Genomic DNA, 14,884 nt, shown 5'->3' on the forward strand with positions numbered 1-14,884 from the left:
AGCAGCTCTGCTGCTTTGTGGAGCAGTTCAAATTTTAAAAAGATATTTTATACTACTTCCCATAGCAAATAAGTGGTAATTGGTATAACAAATTAACTATTAAACAATAATTTAGATTTTCTACAGGTAACTTACCCAAAAGGGGGATAATGTTATAAATCTAGGAAATATTCATTTCCCAAAAAGGTAATAATATAATAAATCTGGAAAACAGTCAAAATATGGTCATACCTTGGTTTCTACAGAAAAGGACTCTTGTAAATGGTGCAGTGCTAGAGGTGATGTGGGCAACGTGGCTAGATGAGGTATCCTCACTCCCGTCCCCTCCCAACAACAATTTGCATCCATCCGTGGGCACAGTGCCATGTGGGAGCTGTGGGATCTAGCACCACACACCAAGAGACCCTGGAAGAGTCTGACCCAATCATGCATCGGGTAGGAGGCATACAGACCTCAGTCCCAGCTGTGACCCTGCGGTGGCCCACAAACCACAGCTCTGGTCCCTCGTGGCAGGGGAATAACAATGTCTTAGACAATCACCTACACACAAGTAGGCCTTTATGGAAGTCCAGGTCTCCCGTGGAGAAGCTCCAGCATACCAGTGGAGAAAAAAGCATAATTTTGGACATTCTGGTGAGGGTACATGAAACTGTTTGATTTTATTCACATCAACCCTTCCTCAAGCTGGCACAGTTCAGGGCCAAGAAAGATCTTCTTGGCCTGTGATTCTTCCCATGGGGGAAAGTGAGAACATACGAGTGAGTGCACAGCTTCTCCAACTATACAAAACTGCCTCCCCATTTCTCTCTCACCCTATCCAGAAGTACTAAATAATGAGCTGCATGGTGCGGGGGTGGAGCGGAGGAGAGGCTGGGAGAGTGGCAGATAGAACTCTCTCAGAGGGAATTAAAAGGACATGAGTCCTACTAACTATATCATGAATTCCATCAAGGAGCTCACCCATGAACTATTGGAGGTGCTTTGCACGTAGATCCTTCCAACTAGCCCGTGGGCACCCCAAGTGCTCACCCGCACCCCGTCCACCCTGCACCCAGCTCGCTGTAAGTGCTCCTAATACTGGTGGTGAGGGTGAGCTTTGGCAGACAGCTAGTGAGCATGATCCAAATCTGGGGGTCAGGGAGAGGCCACAAGCTTCAGCTTTAGTATCACCCGTGGGAAAACAAGAGGAAAGCTCTCAGTATTCAGCATGGTGCACTGCAGAATTAAGAGGAGGTACACAAGCTTAAGAATACTGCCACAAAAGGGAGCAAGAAGCACGGAGCAGGCATATCTAAAGAAAGTCTGAGAAAGCCTCAGAATCCCTAAGAGGGGCTCACAGACGGCATTTCTCTCCCAAAGGAACCCAATAAAGACTGGAGGAGATGACTGCTACTGCAAATGTGAGGACAGCAACACAAATCTTGAAACATGAAAAATCAAGGAAACAAGACACCACCAAAGGATAACAATAATCTTCCAAAAACTGATCACAAAGACATGAAAATCTACAGTTTACTGGATAAAAAACTCAAAATACTCATATAAGGAAGCTCAATGAGGTGCAAGAAAACATAGAAATAAAATCCAACAAAGTGAAGAAAACAATATATGAACAAAATGAGTAATTCAACAAAGAATAAAATAAAAAGTAGCAAACAGAAATTCTGGAATTGAATAATACAGTGAATGAAATGAAAACCTCAAAAGAGAGGATGAATAGCAAATGGATCAGAGAGAAGAAAGAATTAGAAGACACCTAGTTTGATGAGGAAAGAGTGAGAAAAGCCTATGTGAGCTATGGTAAACTCTCAAAAGAAACAACTTCTGAATTATTGGAATCCCAGAGGAAGAGGAGGAAGAAGGGATAAGAAAACTTATTTAAAGAAATCATAGCTTTGGATGCACAAATCATAGATTTGGATGTGCAAGTTCATGAAGCTCATGGGTATCAAACAAACTCAACTTAAAGAGATCTCCTCCCAGACATATTATAATACAATTGTCAAAAATCAAAGAAAAAGACTGACTCTTAAAAGCAACAAAAAAAGGGAAACTTGTAGCTTACAAGGGAATTCCTGTAAGACTATTAGTGTATTTCTCAGCAGAAACTTTACAGGCCAAAGAGGAATGTCATGATATTTATAAAAGTGTTGAAAGGAAAAAACCTACCAACCAAGAATACAGTCATCCCTCAGAATTCATGGGGAATTGGTTTCAGGACCCCCTTCCTTCCCCCCGGGGATACCAAAATCTGCAGATGCTCAATTACCTATATAAAATGGTGTAGTATTTGCATATAACCTACTCACAACCTACCATATGCTTTAAATCATACCTAGACTACTTTTAATACCTAATACAACATAAATACTATGTAAATAGTTGCTGGTGCACAGCAAATTCAACCTTTGGTTTTTGGAACTTTCTGGAATTTTTTTTCCTTGAGTATTTTTGATGCACAGTTCATCAAATGTGGATGTGGAAGCCACAGATACAAAGGGAAGACTGTACTCTATCTGGCAAAGTTGTCCTTCAGAAATGAAGGAGAGATAAAGACTATCCCAGACAAACAAAGGCTGAAGGAATCCATCACCACTAGACCTGCCTTAACAACAACAACAACAACAACAACAACAACAACAAAATAAGAATGTTGGAAAGAGTTCAAGTTAAATCAAATGACACTATTTAGTAGATGAAAGTATCCAAGACACCAGTAAAGGTAACTATATACTTAAATTCAGAACATGCTACTACTGTAATATGGTGATATGTTCAACATTTAGTATAAAGGTTAAAGGACAAGAATATTAAAAATAACTATAGGCTACAATACAGGTTAATAAATATACAATATAAAGGAGGCAAACTGTGACATCAAAAGCATAGGAAGAGGGGACTAAAAGGGCAGAGATTTTGTATGTGATTAAAATAAGCTGTTTTCAGTGTAAAATTGACTATTATATACATAAAATGTCTTATGTAAGTTTCATGGGAACCACAAAGCAAAAACCTACAGCAGGTTCACAAAAGATGAAAGAAGACAGAATCAAAGCACACCACTACAAGAAATCATTAATTCACAAAGGAAGGTAGCAAGAGAGAGGGAAAAAAGGAACAAGGGAACAATAAACTCCCAGAAAACAATACAATGGCATTAGTAATAATGTATTGACAGTAATTCCTTACCTATCAATAATTATTCTAAATGTCAATGTATTAAATTCTCCAATCAAAAGGCAGAGAGTGGCTGGATGGATAAGACCCAACTATATGCTGCCTACAAGAAACTCAATTCAGCTTTAAAAACACAGTGTCAAAATGAAGGGCAGGAAAAAGATATTCCATAAAGGTAGAAAACAAAAGAGAGCAGAGGTAGCTAAACTTATATCAGACAAAATATACGTTCAGTTAAAAATAGTAACAAGAGACAAACAAAATCTTTATATAATGACAAAGAGGTCAATTCATTAAGAAGATATAGACCAAACACTGGAGCACCACAAAATATTAAATACTAACAGATGTGAATACAGAAATAGATAACAATACAATAAGAGCAGGGGATTTAGTATACCACTTTCAACAATGGCTAGATCATTCAGACAAAAAATCAAAAAGAAAATGTTGGACTGGAACTACACTTTAGATCAAAGGTATTTCACAGACATATACAAGACATTCTGCGCAACAGCAACAGAATACCCATTCTTCTCAAGCACACTCAGAACATTCTCCAGGATCAACCAATTGATAAGTCAAAAAACAAAACTTAGCAATTTAAGTAGACTGAAATCATACCAAGTACTTTTATCAACCTATTGGTATGAAACTAGAAATTAATTACAAGAAAATTCAAAAATTCACAATATGTGGAAATTAAACAACATAGTCCTGAACAACCAATGGGTCAAAAAAACAAACAAACAAAAAAAAAGAGAGAGAGAGAAATCAAAAAATATCTCAGAAAGCAGCAGAATACATTTTCTCCTCAACTGCACACATAACATTCTCCAGGATAGATCACATCTTAGGTCACAAATCAAGCATCAGCAAATTTAAGAAAAGTGAAATCATATCAATCATCTTTTCCAACCACAAAAGCTGTGAGATTAGAAAACAATTGAAAAAAAAACTGTAAAAAGCACAAACAATATGTTACTAAACAATCAGTGTATATATGTGCCACATCTTCTTTATCCATTCATCTGTTGATGGACATTTAGGTTGCTTCCATGTCCTGAGTATTGTAAATAATGTTGCAATGAACACTGTGGTACATGTATCTTTTTGAATTATGGTTTTCTCTGGGTATATGCCCAGTAGTGGGATTGCTGGGTCATATGCTCTATTTTTAGTTTTTTAAGGAACCGCCATACTGTTTTCCATAGTGGCTGTATCAATTTACATTCCAACCAACAGTGCAGGAGGGTACCCTTTTCTCCATACCCTCTAGTAGCATTGACATATATACACTACCAAATGTAAAACAGACAGCTAGTGGGAAGCTGCTACAGAGCACAGGGAGATCAGCTTGATGCTTTGTGAAGACCTAAAGGGGTGGGATAGGGAGGGCGGGAGGGAGGCTCAAGAGGGAGGGGATATGGGGATATATGTATACATATAGCTGATTCACTTTGTTGTACGGCAGAAACTAACACAATACTGTGAAGCAAGTATACTCCAATAAAAAGTAAAAAAATTTTTTCAAATAAAATAAAAATTAGCTCATTTGTATAAAAAAGAAAAAAAATCAGTGGATCACTGAAGAAATCAAAGTAAAAACAAAAACCTAGATACAAATGACAAAACACAACAATTCAAAACCTACAGGTTGCAGCAAAAGCAGTTCTAAGAGGGAAGCTTATAGTAATACAATCTTTCCTCAAGAAAGAAGAAATATTTCAAAGAAACAACCTACCCTTCACCTAAAGCAACTAGAGAAAGAACAAACAAAACCCAAAGTTAGTAGAGGAAAAAAATCATAAAGATCAGAGCAGAAATAAATGAAATAGAGACAAAGAAAATAATACCAAAGATCAATGAAACTAAAACCTGGTTCTTTGAGAAGAAAAACAAAATTGATAAACCTTTAGCCAGACTCATAAAGAAAAAATGGAAAGGGACTCATCAATAAAATTAGAAATAAAAAATGAGAAGTTACAATGGAGAGCAGGGAAATACAAAGGATTGTAAGAGACTACTACAAGCAAGTAAATGCCAATAAAATGGACAACCTAGAAGAAATAAACAAATTCTTAGAAAGGTACAACCGTCCAGAATAAACCAGGAAGAAACAGAAAATATGAACAGACCAATCACAAGTACTGAAATTGAAACTGTGATTAAAAATATACCAACAAACACAAGTCCAGGATCAGATGATTTCACAGGCAAATTCTATCAAACACAGAAGAGTTAACACCTACCCTTCTCAAAATCTTCCAAAAAACTGTAGAGAAAGGAACACTCCCAAGCTCATTCTACAAGGCCACCATCATCCTAATACCAAAACCAGACAAAGATATCACAAAAAAAGACAATTATAGGTCAGTATTACTGATGAACACAGATGCAAAAATCCCCAACAAAATGCTAGCAAACTGAATCCAACAACACATCAAAAGGATCATATACCATGATCAAGTGGGATTTGTCCTAAGGATGCAAGGATTTTTTTAATGCCCACAAATCAATCAGTGTGATACACCACATCAACAAATTGAAGAATAAAAACCATATGATCATCTCAATAGATGCAGAAAAAGTTTTTGAAAAAATTCAACACACATTTATGATAAAAACTCTCCAGAAAGTGGGCATAGAGGGAAACTACCCTCAACATAATAAAGGCCATATATGGCAAACATCATTCTCAATGGTAAAAACTGAAAGCATTTCCTCTAAGATCAGGAACAAGACAAAGGTGTCCACTCTCACCACTCTTATTCAACATAGTTTTGGAAGCTTTAGCCACAGCAATCAGAGAAGAAAAAGAAATAAAAGGAATCCAAATCAGAAAAAAAGAAGTAAAACTGTTGCAGATGACATGATACTATACATAAAAAACCCTAAAGATGCTACCAGTAAACTACTAGAGCTCATCAATGAATTTGGTAAAGTTGCAGGATACAAAATTAATGCACAGAAATCTCTTGCATTCCTATACACTAACAACAAAAGATCAGAAAGAGAAATCAAGGAAACAATCCTGTTTACCATCGCAACAAAAAGAATAAAATACCTAATAATAAACCTACCCGAGGAGGCAAAAGACCTGTACTCAGAAAACTGTAAGATATATATATATGAAAGAAATAAAAGTATATATGAAAGAAACAAAAGATGACACAAACAGATTGGGGAGATATACCATGTTCTTGGATTGGAAGAATCAACACTGTGAAAATGACTATACTACCCAAAGCAATCTACAGATTCAATGCAATCCCTATCAAATTACTAACTGCATTTTTCACAGAATTAGAACAAAAAAATTTACAGTATGTATGGAAACAGAAAAGACCAAAGCAATCTTGAGAAAGAAAAATGAACCTGGAGGAATCAGATTCCCTGACTTCACACTATATTACAAAGCTACAGTAATCAAAACAGTATGGTACTGGCACACAAAAAAAATATAATTAATGGAACAGAACAGAAAGTCCAGAGATAAACCCATGTACCTATGGTTACCTAACCTACGACAAAGGAGGCAAGAGTATACAATGGAGGGGACTTCCCTCATGGTCCACTAGTTAAGAATTCACCTTTCAATGCAGGGGGTGAGGGTTCAACCCCTGGTTGGGGAGCTAAGATCCCACATGCCTCGCAGTCAAAAAAACCAAAACATAAATCAGAAGCAATATTGTAACAAATTCAATAAAGACTTAAAAAAGAAGAAGGAGAATATACAACAGAGAAAAGACAGTCTCTTCATTAGGTGGTGCTGGGAAAACTGGACAGCTACATGTAAAAGAATGAAATTAGAACACTCCTAAACACCATACACCCAAATAAACTCAAAATGGATTAAAGACCTAAATGTAAGGCTGGATACTATAAAACTCTTAAGAGGAAAACAAAGGTAGAACAATCTCTGACATAAATCACACCAAGATCTTTTTCGATCCACCTCCTAGAGTAATGAAAATAAAAACAAAAATAAACAAATGGGACCTAATGAAACTTAAAAGCTTTGGCACAGTAAAGGAAACCATAAACAAAACAAAAAGACAACCCTCAGAATAGGAGAAAATATTTGCAAAGGAAGCAACCAACATGGGATTAACCTCCAAAATCTATAAACAGCTCATGAAACTCAATAAAAAAAAAATCAAAAAATGGGCAGAAGATCTAAATAGACATTTCTCCAAAGAAGATATACAGATGGCTAAGAAGCACATGAAAATATGCTCAACATCAATAATTATTAGAGAAATGCAAATCAAAACTATAATGAGTTATCACCTCACACTGGTTAGAATGGGCATCATCAAAAAATCTACAAACAATAAATGCTGGAGAGGGTGTGGAGAAAAGGGAACCCTCTACGCTGTTGATGGGAATATAAACTGGTACAGCCATTATGGAGAACAGTATGGATATTCCTTAAAAAACTAAGAACAGAGCTACCATATGATCCAGCAATCCCACCCCTGGGCATATATCCATAGAAAATCATAATTCGAAAAGCTACATAAACCCCAATGTTCACTGCAGCACTATTTACAATAGCCAGGACATGGAAGCAACCTAAATGTCCATCAACAGAGGAATGTATAAAGAAGATGTGGTACACATATACGACAGAATATTACTCACCCATAAAAAAGAATGAAATAATGCCATTTGGAGCAACATGGATGTACCTAGAGATTATCATACTGAGTGAAATCAGACAAAGAACGACAACTATCACATGATATTTCTTATATGTGGAATGTAAAAAAAGGGGTACAAATGAACTTATCTACAAAACCGAAACAGAGTTACAGATGTAGAAAATAAACTTATGGTTGGTTACCAGGGGCTGGGGGTGGGGGGTACTGGATAAATTGGAAGATTGGGATTGACATATGAACACTACTATATATAAAATAGACACCTAATAAGGAGTTACTGTATAGCACAGGGAACTCTACTCAATCCTCTGTAATGGCCATAAATGGTCATGTTATGGCTAAATTCAGTAACTCATTTTCCCAAACACATGACTTCTGTTAACACTCAGTCAGCAGTTAAAATTTTACCATTACTGCAGCTTCCATATGAAAGGTAACGGGCAATCATCTAGACTTTTAGGTACTTACTGGTTAACTACTATCTCCCTAAAGGTATCTTAGTTTCCTCTTCCTCTGTCATCATTACCTAACTGTCTACGTTTCTAGGTTCCATCCTTGGCCCTTTACTATTCTCATTTTACATATTCATTCTGAGTATTCTCATGCAGTGCAGTATTTCAACTATCTTCCACAATGCTGATGACATAAAATATGCACCACCAGATCAGCATACTCAACTCGATCCTGGATATTTCCACCTACATTTTCAAAGGCACTACAAACTCAATATGCCCCTAACTACTACATGTTTTCCCCAAATCTATTCTTCCTCCTATATTTTCCTTCTGACTGAACAGTAATACCCCTACTAAAAGCCTGGAAGTCATTCTTTAACCACTTCTTCTTCTTTATATCCTTAATTTAATTGATCATTTCATCACTAATCTCTCTCAAACCCATCTAAGTCTTCCTAGTGCCTCTGTAAATAATTGTCATTCGTTCCCCTCCTTCTCCTGACTCAGCTCTGGAAAATCTTCCCAGACCATCCTAGTCTAGATTGTGCCCTCTTAGGTGCCCCGTAGCACTATGCACTCCTCCACGTACATCCTATGTAGGCACACCCTACGTAGGTACACCCTATGTAGGCACACTCTACATAGGCACACTTATGTAGGTACACCCTACATAGGCACACCCTATGTAGGATACGTTGAATACAATGTTAATGACATTATTTTCAGTATATCATGCATCAATTCAACCTAGTGTGTAGGACAGTTTTGCAGACTCTTTGAATACAGTGCCTGCCATCTTCTGTATCTGGGACTTAATGAATGATAATGATTTTGATGAGGAAGAAAATGGAAAGTCTATATCCCTGAAAACATTCTATTCTTGTAAATGTATATACTCATTTAAAAACTCCTGCCACAGTTTTGCTTTTAGTAATTAAAATGATTATCATATATTAATGACTATTACATATCATACTCTACTTTCTTTTTATCTTACTGAGATCTTCACAGTAACCATGCAAGATAAGAAGTATTGTCATTTGACTGATGAAGAAAACTGAGGGTCAGAGAGGTTAAGTAATTTAACTTGTCCATGGCCCACAACTTGTAAAAGAAAGTAATATTCAAACTTAGGTCTATCTGACTCCAAAAGTCACAATTTTCCTACAGGGCGAAGAAGCCTGCCTTTGTTCTAACAAAAACTTAATTTCACAAAACTCCTACTTCTCCACATGTTGCCAAGTTTAGGATATGGAAAGTAGATCCATGTTCCCAAACTACATGCAGTGGTGCATGTGGGTAAGTCATTCACTCGCTTGGTTCACAGAACCTCATGTAATGCATATCTTACATCTGCTCAAGCAACTATTGTTGTAGTACAGATGCTTCTGAGACCATTCTTCCAGGAACAGACGAGTTTAAATTCCCATGTATTGATAAAGAAAGGCAAAAGGAGAAAGCCGGACTCCTTGATATAATATTTTTTCATGTAGCGGAAACTACCAGGTCTTATTTGGCTTGATTTTTATAAATTCTCTCTCTGGCCCTTAGGAAGCTTTAGTCAACAGTATAAATAGATGTAGAAAAGGATGGGACATTCCAACAAGATGAATGTAATCATTAGTACCTGCCATGAATAGGAAGACTACCAACTGTTAAACAGCATACTTTAAACAAATAATGTGTGAATAAACTCCAGTACAAGAGATCAGAACGTCTTCTGTAACCTGGAAACCACATTCCCCGGGCTACAAGGATGCTGAGCTCGGAACTGTTACTCCAAGCTTCAAGAGTGTTCCAAGTGCTGTCTGATATTGTGGCCAAGGCACCATAGAAAAAAAGATTTGCTGGGAAGATCTTTCAACTTCTTCCCCGGTGTATGCAGGGCTTTACAGAAACACAATGTCACAGAGTGAGCACTAAACTTCCAAGGACACTGGGGCAAGCAGTTCCAATGATTAAGTTATGAAATGGCAACCAGAATCACCAGGGATTCTGTACGCCTGACACTGGAAGAGACCGTGCAGCCAGAAAGTGTCATGATGCCATATGTAAGAGCTCCTAACTTCTGCAGTGGCTGTGTTTGTTCATGCACAATGAGGGCTGTGCAAGTTGGTGTGTGTTACATCGTAAAATGGAGGAACGACATCACTGTACAAGTCTATTCAGAAATCTAACAAAAGCCAGGACAAGGGGCCACTGGAAGAAAGCACACTCCCTTTACTACAGTGTCTATGCAGCTTTTCAACCTTGTCCTTTTTTCTCTCTCTTTTTTGGAATGCAAAGGAAAGAAATCAGGTGAAATTGCAGACTGACCCAGCTTCAAGGATGCTGAGGACTGTGGTGGAGAATGGAATATTCACTCACACAGAAACCCTTGGGTGTCCTTTCACAACATGCTGCCAAATTGTGTATGGAAAGCTACCAAGAGTTCAGCATCTGAATGTCCAGTTTGTGCCTGTATTTGTATAAAACCCTACTTCTTGCATTCATATCAGTAAATGTACGTTGGACTTTTTCTTAAAGAATTTTAAGCTAATAATAAATGACCTTGGGACCATTATAAAATTCTCAGAGATCTTTTATACCTATGCTTAAGTACTGGCACTCTGGTATTCAAATATGTTGTGCCAAAGACTCTTCCCCTTATCATAAATTTTCATTTACAAGGCCATGGCAACAGTCCTAATGAAGATTAATTACTGCAGCACATTCCATAAAATCTGCCCAGCTTCCTTCTGATGGTGAAGGCTACCGCATACAGAAACGGAACTGAAAACGTATCATGTCTTTAATGTGTCTTTTCCAGCTGCTCAGTACTAGGAACGGATTTGTAAAAAAATTTAGTCAAAGAAAAGATTGCCTGGCTCAGCATTCATTACAAACATAACTGCAAGAGCAGGAGACATCCTCTTAGATCAGAATTCTAATACTCTGCCACGGCTGGGGGCTGTAAGAAGGCAACAGCAGGCGCGGGACTGAAACCACACTGCTGATCCGCGTACATGTTTCCTTCTAAACAGCACAAGCATCATTCGCGATAGGCAAAACGTTTTGGCTCCCCCAATCTCTATTTTTTTGATTTACAAACCCACTTAAGAATCTGATGGAAATTTGCGACCCCTTTCCCGGATAAAAGGCACAGGAGTCTGTGCTGCCTACATACCTGCACCGTCACTTTGCAGACAATTTCAAGATGTTTGCGATTCCCCTAAAGTTCACCCATAGAGTCCAGCTTATGAATCTATGCTCTACAGCAATTTAGAAGACACACATAATGATTTCTCTTTTCCCAGATTAAAAAAAATATTTAAACACTCATACAAGTTGGGTTTATATTATGGATTTTTCTTGCTACTAATCTGTATGTAAAACATTTCTGCTCCCCAAAAGCACATTAGCTTTTCTCCTCAAACTACTTTCACTGATTAGTTTTTAATATTCAAGGTCATCACCTACCCAATCATGTCCCCAAAGTTCCAGCTATCTGGCAAAATTAAGTTTTACAGTTTAGTCTTACTCTTCATTAGTCCTTCAAATGATTTTGAGAGAGAAAATCCAATGTTCAACTAAGTCACCCATTAAAAAATTACTTACAATAGCAAAAACAAAAGAAAACAAAATCAAACAACAAGAGCCAAACAACTAAGCATGGGTACAACCTAAAATTCTAAAAGAGGAATGGGTGAGGAAATTATGGCATAACTGATGTAATATAGTCATTAGGTATTAATGCATTCTACATGGAGCAATGTGAGATGAAAAACAAAAGCGTGGTGCCATTCTCAAGGCTGATCTTGAGAGTGTCATTTTCAACAGTCTTTGCAGTGAAAGCACAGCTGCCACGCACCATAATCAGGGCAGCAGCCAAGAGAACCCTACCAGATGTTTCATCACCCTTGCTAGATGGTTCATCTTGGCCTCACAGCATCCTGAGCCATTCATCCATCTTCTTAGAAATCCTAGCACTTCTGAAACATGACAAACCCACCACTGGCACTGCGTGACAGTTATTCAAAGGGTGGCTAAATTACAAGAAGTAGAAAGCACAGTAGAAACCTGAGACTTCAAGTAAGGTCAAGCTGGGAGCTTCCTAAACCCCAAACTTCTCAAAATATGTTTTCCTCATCCCAACCCTCGCCCCAGAAAATGCCTTCTGTCATCAATGGGTAGCAACCTTTCTCCTAAGAGTCCCAAGACAAATAATACTGCCTTCCCACCTCACTCCCCCCGCCCCCCGCCACCGCCCTCCATTGCCTGATACCCCAAAAATCTGCCTTGGAAGTTTCTCCATTCATGCTTTATTACCCACAGGATATGCTTTTGATTTGTTTTAGGGCAATGGCAAAAGGGAGAAAGACAAAAGGAACACAATTTAAAGAAAGTTAAGTAAATTAACTCCTCTTGTCTTTCACAATTCAAGTTAAGTGCTGATAAAAGCTCTATGAAATTCGATAGGCCATGAACTTTGTATTTCACAAAGAAGAGATGATTGAGATTTTCTCTTGAAAGCTGCTAGGCATATTGGAATCAGGGATGAATCTCCTGAAGTTAAAAAAAAGTAAAAGGAAAGAAAGGCAGGCGCACAATAAAGTCAATATGTCATTAAGCTGAGCCAACTTCTTTCCACATCTACCACCCACAACTAGATTCACCGGTGGTTCAAATAAGTGAAAACTACAGCCAATCCTATTTACCAATCACCCAGACTCTGAGTAAGAAAAATCCCTCAAAAAATCACCCCCTATATTTAGCACCACCGATTCCATCAATTAATATAAAATACATAATGTGCCACACCAGCCCCAACCAAAGCCAGTCAAGAAAGGAAAATGCTTTCTGGGAATTTTCTTTCCCCCCAAATTTATCTCTGATGCATACATATTTCTTTTCCAGGTGAAAAGTCTTCCACGTATTACAAAGTTGACTGTAAAGTCTTAGAAGAGTAGTTGCTGGGCAAAATTTACTGGAGAGCTATCAAGAACATTAGGAGAAACCATACAGATTAAAGTGGTTCATCTCCTTCACGTAAGAGGTAACTTTTAAAGATGGGCAACTTCACTCAAAAACAGAAAACCAATATGAAACAGATTTTTAAACAAAACAAAACCCCCAAACAATTGGAAAAACAGGTAAAAATCCTTGATCAGCCTTTTCATTCAGAGCTGTGTCAGACGAGGCAAAAAAGAACAGCTAATTATATTAGATGTGAAAATTCACCCTGTACAGGAAAAAGTAGCAATTCATATAGAGGTTTTCACATCTAAATTATGCCAACAGTCTCAGTATAAATTACACACGCGAGTGGTCTTATACCACCTAGAATAATCACCAAATACCCCACCATATAACAATTCTTTATACAGCAATCTGCCTTAGCCAGGTCTGTGAAGAGAAGATTGATACAATGCAGTAACAGTCTAACCACAACCTTCTTCTTTCCCTTTTTGTTTGAAAAAGGTTAAGATTATAAATATTAAAAACTTAATTTGACTGGATAATGAATATCTGGAACATCCAGCTGCTTCTTTTTCATCGTATTCAATACTTTGCAAATTTTCACATCATTAGCAATTCACATGAAGATGGCCATAAGCCAAACATGATGAATGCTACTAGATATACAAAAATTAATCTTATATTACATGCTCAGAACCAAATCTCGCTTAGCTTGTGAGGCACAGCTAAAAGGAACACTTTTATTGAAAGAAGAGTTTAATTGGAATATGGTTAAAGATACTTGTCTCACTTCAAAGGCCATGTTCTTTAGAAGGGCATTTACCCTTCCCCCTGCTCTCTTACAACTTAAAACTTGCTCCAGGTTTAGCTTAGCCATCACTCCCTTCAGGAAGCTGTTTCTGGTTTGACAGGACCATCACTTCTATGCTCACCCACCCCTCTCTCCACCCTCCTCCCCCAGGGCACCAATCACAGTACTGAACCATCATGCTGCTTTGTAATCACTTCCTTATCCATCTGTAACCTCCACTGAACTAAAAGCTCTGTGAAAGCAGGAAAGGCATTTTTCTTGCTTAATGCTTTATCCTCTGTACCTGCACTATGCCTGGCACAGGACAGGTACTAAAGAAATTCTTAGTTGAAAGAATGGATGGAGGAAATGTGACAAGAAGCCACAGACTACAGATCAAGTATATATTTTTAACTCTTAAATAATCAGAATGTGATTTAAATAATGCAGAAAGTTCTTTCTCCAGCTCTTGGCACCAGGTACAGAAGCTTGTCAAAATATGTTTACTGTGAAAGCAGTATAACTAACTCTACTGTAGGGACTACTTGGAAATAAAGAAATGAAAAATCACTTATGAGCACAAAGATAACTGCATGCAATATCTGAGGTCTCATGTCCTCAAACGGTATGAAAGTCTACATCAAAACTCACTGAAGACAAGAACACATGATTCTGTGTAGTTCCCAGCAGACCGATGAATTCTCCGGTGTCACAAAGGCCACTGCAACGAAGAGCTAGGTTTCCTGCCAAATTTTTCTGTCTCTATTTTAATAACAACAACAATAATAATAACGAGTCCCAACATCTTGTATTAATTCTACCTATGCTAACTCCAC

The 14,884-nt window shown here is 37.7% G+C and overlaps 1 protein-coding gene across 2 annotated transcripts in view; it reads right to left on the reverse strand.

Moving 5' to 3' along the window:
- Positions 1–14,884, reverse strand: part of DDX10 (DEAD-box helicase 10) — a 274,783-nt gene that overhangs the window by 2,376 nt on the left and 257,523 nt on the right. The gene's annotated exons all lie outside the window — the stretch shown is intronic.

The sequence above is a fragment of the Hippopotamus amphibius genome, chromosome 9 (genome assembly GCF_030028045.1).
Source record: "Hippopotamus amphibius kiboko isolate mHipAmp2 chromosome 9, mHipAmp2.hap2, whole genome shotgun sequence".
Classification (NCBI taxonomy): Eukaryota; Metazoa; Chordata; class Mammalia; order Artiodactyla; family Hippopotamidae; genus Hippopotamus; species Hippopotamus amphibius.